The sequence below is a fragment of the Hippopotamus amphibius genome, chromosome 10, assembly GCF_030028045.1.
Source record: "Hippopotamus amphibius kiboko isolate mHipAmp2 chromosome 10, mHipAmp2.hap2, whole genome shotgun sequence".
NCBI lineage: Eukaryota > Metazoa > Chordata > Mammalia > Artiodactyla > Hippopotamidae > Hippopotamus > Hippopotamus amphibius.
In genome coordinates, this window is record NC_080195.1 from 84532102 (window position 1) to 84542618 (window position 10517).

Genomic DNA, 10517 nt, shown 5'->3' on the forward strand with positions numbered 1-10517 from the left:
AAGTTTCATTAGGTCCCATTTGTTTATTTTTAATTTTATTTCCATTACTCTAGGAGTTGGGTCAAAGAGGATCTTGCTATGATTTATGTCATAGAGTGTTCTGCCTATGTTTTCCTCTAGGAGTTTTATAGTGTCTGGCTTTACATTTAGGTCTTTAATCCATTTTGAGTTTATTTTTTGTGTATGGTGTTAGGAAAGTGTTCTAATTTCATTCTTTTACATGTAGCTGTCCAGTTTTCCCAGCACCACATATTGAAGAGGCTGTCTTTTTTCCATTGTATATTCGTGCCCGCTTTGTCATAGATTAGGTGACCATATTGGTGTGGGTTTATCTCTGGGCTTTCTATCCTGTTCCATGGAGTTATATTTCTGTTTTTGTGCCAATACCATACTGTCTTGATTACTGTAGCTTTGTGGTATAGTCTGAAGTCAGGGAGCCTGATTTCTCCAGCTCCGTTTTTCTTTCTCAAGATTGCTTTGGTTATTCAGGGTCTTTTGTGTTTCCATATAAATTGTATTTTTTTTGTTCTAGTTCTGTGAAAAATGCCATTGGTAATTTGATAGGGATTGCTTTGAATCTGTAGATTGTTTTGGGTAGTATAGTCATTTTCACAATGTTGAGTCTTCCAATCCAAGGACATGGTATATCTCTCCATCTGTTTGTATCATCTTTGGTTTCTTTCATCAGTGTCTTATAGTTTTCTGCATACAGGTCTTTTGCTTCCTTAGGTAGGTTTATTCCAAGATATTTTATTCTTTTTGTTGTAATGGTAAATGGGAGTGTTTCCTTAATTTCTCTTTCTGATTGTTCATTGTTAGTGTATAGGATTGCAAGAGATTTCTGTGCATTAATTTTGTATCCTGCTACTTTACCAAATTCATTGATTAGTTCTAGTAGTTTTCTGGAGGCATCTTTAGGATTTTCTATGTATAGTATCATGTCATCTGCTGACAGTGACAGTTTTACTTCTTTTCCAATTTGGATTCCTTTTATTTCTTTTTCTCCTCTGATTGCCATGGCTAAAACTTCTAACACTATGTTGAATAATTGTGGTGACAGTTGGCACCCTTGTCTTGCCTGATCTTAGAGGAAATGCTTTCATGGCTTTTATTATGTTGAGTTAGGTTCCTTCTGTGCCCACTTTCTGGATAGTTTTTATCATAATTGGGTGTTGAACTTTGTCAAAAGCTTTTTCTGCATCTATTGAGATGATCATATAGTTTTTTTTCTTTTAATTTGTTGATATGCTGAATCACATTGATTGATTTGTGTATATTGAAAAATCCTTGCATTCCTGGGATAAACCCCACTTGATCATGGTGTATGATCCTTTTAATGTGCTGTTGGATTCTGTTTGCTAGTATTTTGTTGAGGATTTTTACATCTATGTTCATCTCTGACATTGGCCAGTACTTTTCTTTTTTTGTAGTCTCTTTGTCTGGTTTTGGTATCAGGATGATGATGGCCTTGTAGGATGAGTTTGGGAGTATTCCTCCTTCTGCTATATTGTGGAAGATTTTGAGAGGGATAGGTATTAGCTCTTCTCTAAATGTTTGATAGAATTCACCAGTGAAACCATCTGGCCCTGAGCTTTTGTTTGTTGGAAGATTTTAAATCACAGTTTCAGTGTTTGTGATTGATCTGTTCATATTTTCTATTTCTTCCTGGTTCAGTCTTGGAGAGCTGTACTTTTCTAAGAATTTATCCATTTCTTCCAGGTTGTACATTTTATTGACATATAGTTGCTCATAGTAGTCTCTCATGACCCTTTGTATTTCTGTGGTGTCAGTTGTTACTTCTCCTTTTTCATTTCTAATTCTGTTGATTTGCATCTTCTCCCTTTTTTTCCTGATGGGTCTGGCTAACGGTTTATCAGTTTTGTTTATCTTCTCAAAGAAACAGCTTTTAGTTTTATTGATCTTTGCTATTATTTCCTTCATTTCTTTTTCACTTATTTCTGATCTGATATTTATAATTTCTTTCCTTCTCCCTTTTTTGTTCTTCTTTCTCTAATTTCTTTAGGTGTAAGGTTAGGTTGTTATTTGAGATTTTTTGATAAAACTCCATTTATTGTTTATTACTACAGACAGGCCAGGCTTTGTTCAGGTACATGAGATATCAGTAAATGGGTAATAATTGTACTTAATGTTTTCATGAGAAGTAAATGTTTAGAATGATGTGGGATACATGACTAGCATTCAAAAATTCCAACAAATATTTTTGTCAAGGTGAAATGGGTTAAGATACTTTGGTTTGGGATTTCTGTTTTTCTCAAATTTTTAATACTTAAGTAGAACATTATTTGTAAAATTTAAAGAATTCTGTGTAATTTTGATGATACAATGATCATGGACAGAGTATGAGTTAACAGAAAACTAGCAAATTTTATATCACTTTTTACAGTGCTAATAAAAATACTGTCCAGTAGATAATCTAATGTTTTACTGAGTCATTTTTTATGTCATTGAAACTTATCCTGCTTCCTTCCTCTACTGACTCCCAGGAAGCTGAGGGCTTTAAGTTTGAATGCAAAGTTAAAACTTAAAACCTTGTTCTTCTGACATAGCTGTGCTTTTTCCCCTCATATTTACCTACCCACATAGGGGGTTTTATCTTTTGGATGTTTTCTTTGTTTTGCATTTTTCTGGTTTCACAGTTTTGTTGAATTTGTGTAGTTTTGTTATAAGTTTCCTGAAATTTATTTTGGAAGTAGGTTTGGTATCAAAGTTAATATGGAAAACATGAAATAAAAATTTCAACTGTCAAACTCTAAGTTGATATCTGTTCTACCATGATAAGTTTCACAATCAGTTTATTATTTGTTTCCTTCAAAACCCAAATCAATCAGACTCTCTATAGTGATTTTCTCATAAAAATGGCATCCATTCTTAATGTACTTTATTGAGTATTAGAAAAAAAGTGTCCCATGACATTGAACTTGCTAGTTTTTGACATACTAGATATAAAGATGTCTAGAATGTCAAAAACTTGAAGAGGTAAGGATCTTTTGTTATTACAATAAGAACATAAAATTTTCTCACAGTTGTTTTGGTCACCCTATGCTGCTGGAGCTGTCCTTACCATAAACAGCGAGTATTCCCTTAGCATCTAAGAGTGTTAAAATGGGTTACCAAGCCATATCATCTCAGAAGCTTTAGAGATTTTGTTTTAAGATTTAAACATCCTAATATAACGTATGTAGAATAGAAAAAGCAGAGAAATAAAGTATTATTTAAATATCTTATATCAGGGCACATAATTTTATTTGCAAAATAGTATTTGGCATCAAATTTACTAATTTTCTATTTGTATTGTTCCATTTAACCTGGATGAAAGATTTTATTCTTTGGGCTGAAAATTCTAAAAAATATTTTGGGTATGAGTGGTGTTACTATAAAAATTTAATCTTCAACTGAGGAAGATACTTTCAGCCTCCAAACTTTTAGAATCAGAAATTTCTTAGTGCAATAATCATAGCCAGATATATGGAATCAGTCTTACCTGGATACTTCCACAGTTAAAGTTAGGCACTTTGGAAAGTTGAATTAGCTCTTTCAGGCTGTTAGAGACCCATTTACAAAATCACCATTTCTTTGCAATAATAGCAAAGGCTAAAATAATCCCATTAGGTCCATCCAAATGCCTGATGTGACTGGAAAGAGTGGTAGAAGCATGCATAAAAGGTCCCCTGAGAAATCTAGGGCACGACCATTAATGAATCAAATTAGATCATGGATAGTCAGTTATGGTTTGAATAATGTATTTTTTAAGATGAAAAAATGTTACTGTGTTCTACTATACCTACTTAACCAAACAAACCAAAAATAAACCCTAATCAGAGCAGAAAGAGAAACAGAGACAGCACTAAGCCACAGTATATGTTAGTTGATGAATGATAGAGCTACTGATACAAAACATGTGCCTATATTGAAATGTGAGTGTACACAGTAAAAAAAAAATAGGCAGCAAAGGTGAAAGGAGTAGCACTTTAATCTTTCAGCCTAAAGTATTTTTTCTATAATTAAAACAAACTAGAGAATGTGGGATCAATGTCTTGTTTAGAAAGGTTGAAAAATAATAGAATGTTTGAAAGTATTTAAACATAGTTTTTATATTATTTGTCAATCATCAGATTACCTTTTTCCAGAATCAGTCATTGGTTAGCATTTTTTTACAACATGTTAGAAGATTTAGTTCATATTTTAAATTTTCAATTTGATGAAAATCAGATTCCCTTCAAGCTCGGATCTAGAGATCAACTGATGATCATATTTTGCACACTCTCTCTGTATGTGGAATCCTCTATTCCCGCATTATTTTCTGGGCAATTATTCTATATCCTTTAGATCTTAAGGTAATAAGACTTTTCCAAAGAAACCATTTCTGAATGTCATATTTGGGTTAACTCTTCCTGAAATAATCTCTTATTTCAATCTTCACTTTTTCAGTACATATTATAATTTGTAATTATATACACAGAGAATGTGTTCAGTAATTACCTACATGAATCAAGGAAAGAATAGAGAAGTTTAAATAGTATTCAACAGCAGACCGAGAGTGGTGAATCTGACAGTGGACATTTTCTTTTTTTTTTAATTGAAGTATAGTTAATTTACAATGTTATGTTAGTTTCTGATGTACAGCAAAGTGATTCAGTTATATGCATATATGTATATTTATTTTGGATTCTTTTCCATTTTAGGTTATTACAAGATATTGAATATAGTTCTCTGTGCTATACAGTAGGTTTTTGTAGTTTATCTATTTTATATGTAGTAGTGTGTATATGTTAATCTCAAACTCCTTGTTTATCTCCCCCCTCCCCAATATCCCCTTTGGTAATCATAAGGTTGTTTTCTATGTCCATGACTCTGTTTCTGTTTTGTAAATAAGTTTATTTATACCATTTTTTTAGATTCCACATCATATGGTATATGATGAAATAATATGGTATTTATCTTTCTCTGTTTGGCTTACTTCACTAAGTCCATCCACATTGCAAATGGCATCACTTCATTCTTTTTTATGGCTGACTAATATTCCTTTTTCTATATATATCACATCTTCTTTATTCATTCATCTGCTGGTGGACACAGGTTGCTTTCATGTCTTGGCAATTGTAGTTAGTGCTGCAATGAACATTAGGGTGCATGTATCTTTTTGAATTGGAGTTTTCTCTGGATATATGTCCAGGAGTGGGATTGAAGGATCATATGATAGTTCTATTTTTAGTTTCATAAGGAACCTCCATACTGTTCTCCATAGTGGCTGCTCCAATTTACATTTCCACCAATGGTGTATTAGGGTTTCTTTTTCTCCACACACTCTTCAGGATTTATTATTTATAGTTTTTAATGATGGCCATTTTGACTGGTGTGAGGTGACACCTCATTGCAACTTTGATTTGCATTTCTCTAATAATTAGCGATGTTGAACATCTTTTCATACACCTGTTGGCTCTGTATGTCTCCTTTGAAGAATGTCTGTTTATGTCTCCTGCCCATATTTTGATCGGATTGTTTGTATTTTTGATATTAAGCTCTACGAGTTCTTTTATATTTTGGAAATTAATCCCTTGTTGGTAGCAAATATTTTCTCCCAGTCCACAGGTTGTCTTTTGTTTTGTTTATAGTTTCCTTTGCTGTGCAAAAGCTTTTAAGTTTAATTAGGTCCCACTTGTTTACTTTTGTTTTTATTTCCATTACTCTAGGAGACGGATTCAAAAAAATATTGCTGTGATTTATGTCAAAGAATGTTCTGCCTATGTTTTCCTGTAAGAGTTTTATAGTATCTGGTGACAGTGGACATTTTTTTTTACAGAATTTATCATGTAGCTCTTAAGCAATGACTGTTTTCTTGGAAGGAGGTGGGTTTCATTATATAAACATTAAGCATTTGCTATATTCATATGCTTCCTACTTTGTATTTATAACAATTATTAAACTACAATGTAATATTTTTAAATTATCATAACTAATGAATCATTCTGAGATATATAGTTCCATTTTTGTTGCTTCACACTACAATGTATTTGCCAAATTAATCACTTTATGTTGATTTATTTAATGATTAGTAAGTTTGGTAATATTCTAACTGACCACCCATAACACACATTTTACCATTTGGAAAATATGAAAAAAAAAAGACACAAGTATAGAGCACATTAATGTCAGTCTCATATTTCTTTATAATTTAACTTAAAAAAACTTAGTTGGAGTTGAATGTGTCTCTTCACAAAGCCTTTTCTGTTTTGAAGAGACATCAAATTTTACTCAAGCAATTATGTGCTATTAAGTAAAGAACAAATTAGCAAGAAAATTGCACCATTAGTAAAATTTTGTTCTTAAATTCACATAATAAATGATTGTAATCTTTTTACTATGGCATTGAAATTTAACATAGAGAAGTCTCATTTATAGCTAAAATAGATTTTAGTTATGCTCTTTTATTATTGCCTGTGATAATGCTTTAATTTGAGCTATAGTTCTGAGAAAAATAATAAGGAGTTTTTAGGCAAATATTAAGATAAAAGTTCCAGAATAAGTTTAAAAAATTATTCTCATAAATAATTAATGCATATAAATGATTTTCCATAAAAAATAGAAAATAAACAAAATATATATGTGTAGATACATTTTAAAATGCTTTGGAGCCTCATACAATTTGACTGTTACTACCCAAAGATGGTCTCATCTAATCCAGCTGATTAACCCTTGGCTTTTTATATCTTTTTGTCCTAAACTGAGCATTACATTTAGCTCATGGTGTCTTCCTTCTCTATATACAAAGCTCAAAGGCAGGAACAGAGTGTCTCTACACTGCAGATGGAGAACAATAAGTGGAGTTATAATAAGCACTGATGGTAAATCCAAAAGCAAATTCTCCTGTGCCAGGATCAAATATACATGATCAGTCCCTTTCAGTCAGCAGTTTATCGATGACCTGGAAGAAAATATTGAGGACATTTGAATCTCATTTTTGGGTAGCAAGACTTTGAAGGGCCGGCTGGCCATGGATCTACAATCCCACATGCCTCACAGTCTTGTCCATTGCAGTCACCATCAGATTATCCATCTGATGGACAATCTTGTTCATCTATCAAAAGATGCCCATGTCTGTACTTTCTGCATATCTCTCATGATGATTTCATTTTCTGTTGTTTTCTCTCTCTTTCCTTCCCTCTCAAATCTTTCTCCTATGCCCTTGGAAACTCAGATCCTACCAAAAATTATTCTGTGTTTCCAAACACCTCTTAATAATATTGCTCCTATCTTGGTGCCCCAAATGACACTTAACTATCTCCTGAAGATACTTTCTTTTACAGCCTTTTCAAACAATGCTTTGACCCACAGTCATCTCACACAGCTCAGTCTTCAAGATGACAGAGATGCTCTCGTTGCTTCCCATTATTACTTCAATGCTGGATTTCTCGCTTGCTCTCTCAGAAGTCCAGATTCTTTGATATAAATGCTGTTCAGCTTTCTCACTCATTGATCATTCTGCATTTGGCTCACTTGTTTTCTCTCCCTCTTCCTCTCTCTCACTCTCTTTCCCACTGGCAAAATCCCAACCCTGGCTCTAGCTAAACGTTTGTGTGTACTCCTTGGCTGCCGCTGAGAAGCTGAATGCTGCTGGAGAAAATTACACAAATGTGTTGAATGAACTTTTTTAAATATGAAGGCCACGACCTCAAAAAGCACCCAAAACTGCCAGACAATTTCTTCATATTTCTTTAATAATATTTTTTTTCTAAAACGATCTCAAATCTTCTCTTCTTTCCCCAACATGCCTTAGGGACTCGTCGTTCTCAGGTGATGAGTTGTCATCACCATCATCATCTCTGTATTATAGTAAACCCATCATCATTATATTAAACTCTAACTTCTGTAGGAAATCATGCACTGATCTGCTGAAGCATTGTGTTAGAGCAAACATCACATATGTGAATAATACAGTCCCTATCACCATGGGATTTAAACTCTAGTAGATGACACAGGTGAATGAAGAGGACTTTACAGCATCGTATGAAATTTTTATTTTATAAACTCATTCTTATGCTATTCATTGGGTACCTAATACATGTATCAGGCATTGGTTTAAGAACTAACTATACAGTGGTCAATAACAGACAATTCCTGTCATTTAACTTAAATTCTAATGAGGAATAATATACAATAATGTTTATGATGTGCATATTTTATATAATATAACCTTGAAATGTTTATTCTGTATCCTCATTTATACATTAGTCTCTTGTAAATTGTGAAGTTGTGAGTCACTTCAGTGAAATTGTTTAAATTGGGTGAATTAATAACACCAATTTTGGAACATACAGAATTGACGATCACATCGTGTTTTCTAATGAACACATAAAGCTACTGGCAACAGCCTCAACTCCTACTTTGTTTTGTTTTCTTTGTGTTCTACCTAATGCTGCAAGCATTTTGTGGAGTTATAAAGTGTTATGACCAAGAAAAATATTTTTTTTATAATAAGCTATTATTTACCATTAAAACTTTGTAAATTATTTGGCCCAACTAGACATGTAGCAAACCGCCAAGAAAACAGCAGCGAAGCAGAGTTATTTTGAAGCAGACAATGTGAGAATATTGCCTGTTCTCTTAGGGTACAGCACATATGATGCATAGACCAAGAAAGGTCTCAATAATGCAAGTCCAACAAGAATCTGTCAGTCAGGACCCAGATGGGGTGGGGCAAAGTTGAAAGGAGACTACAGAAAATAGGGAGAATGGTTCCAGAAGGTAAAATTGACTTTCCCACGTGTTTTCCTTACTGTAAGTCTTTTTTTTTAAAGGATTATATCGACAATAAAGGAAGAATGAAAGGAAGGAAAGAAGGGAAAAAAAAAAGAAGAAAAAAAAGGACAGAATGATGGAAAGGTACAGAAGTAAGAGGGCAGATGATGGTAATAACCTTCAGAAAAATCACTCAAATCAATTTAAAAATTGATGACTCTTTCTTTGTTGTGTCCTAGTAATATCTAGAAATAGTATTTAACTGTTTGTTTCGATTTTAATATAGATTATTTTGATAAAATAAAAATATGTATCAAGTATCAGAGTATGTGTTTACACTGGGATAAAATTAAAATCCAATAGATATAAATTACAATAATGCAGGTAAGCATTTAGCAGTAATACCAATGTTAACAATTACTTACATTGTTTGTTTACAGAAGGCACTTAGAGGATTCTTATACCCAAAGCTCTTCCTGAATTTCTAACCAATTTTCTGATTGTGAATGCTATGCTAAAAAGTAACAAATTTCTAATCAACTCACAATTAAAGCCAAAAGGAAAGTTGATTATGCATTTCTATTTAATTTATCAAATAACAAAACAGTGGTAATGAGAATTAAGGTAAGAGGTTCCTCCCTCCTCCACACACACACTTTTCACCAGTCAGAGCATTAAATAAAGCAATTGGTGATCATGGTGTTTCAAAATCAATTATTTTTTTTAATAAAATCTCCCTTCCACTCAGTAGAACATTGAATAAGAAAGGAGAAAACAAAAGACATTTTCATAAAGTCCATAGATGTAAGAAAAGAGGTATATTACAAACACAATATGTGATGGGGGATTGAATAATTAAAGTAGTCTCAATTAGAACTTCAGATACAGCAGCAGTTTTTAACACTGGATGGACATTACAGTCACTTGGGGGAGGCTTTAAAAATACTGAAGCGTAGACCTTGCCCCAAAACAATTAAATCAAATTGTTCATGAACATGTAGATATTACGCATGCATATTTTAAGCCCTCTCCCTCATGATTATAAAATTTGCTCTGTTCTGAGAATCACTGAAATATAGTAAAAAAAGTAATTTTCCCTCTATATTAAGCAAATAAAAATGTCCCATTCCAGTGGCTTTTATTTTTGCTCATTCTTTTTTTAAAGCATAATTAAACATTGTTCTAGTTTGGTCCAAATTTACATTTAAATATACTCCAAACATATTTTGAAAGAGTGCTTTACTGTTTCTACAAAGCTCATAGCAGTTTAGTTTCCAATATCCAGAAAATAAAGTTTGAGATGGCGCTCTGGAGCCCTGCTTCCTTAAACTGAAAAGTGAAAAACAAAGAAATCAAGGAGGAAGTATTATGTCTATATTAGTATTTACATTGTAACATTTATTAGGGGTCAAATCTGTAACTGAACAATGAAGACAGAAAGCCATGCCATCCATTTAGCATATGTGCATCCTCAAAAGTGAAAAGGAGCCAAATTGAGCATCTATATTAACATATGCGCACCGGGTATCACTAACAGCACTATGAGAAGAGAGGTGATCCAAAGCAATTACGGATGAGACTTAAGATTTCAAATATCAAAAGCATGGCTCTATTTTTATTCTAATATATTGCAAAGGTTACAAAACAGAACGATTCTACACAATGCCAGCCTCTGGGTTCATGATTAGCATTGTTCTCCATTGGGAGTAGAAAATATAATGCAGTCACTCTTCAGGGCCCAGATGCTTTGCTGATACCAG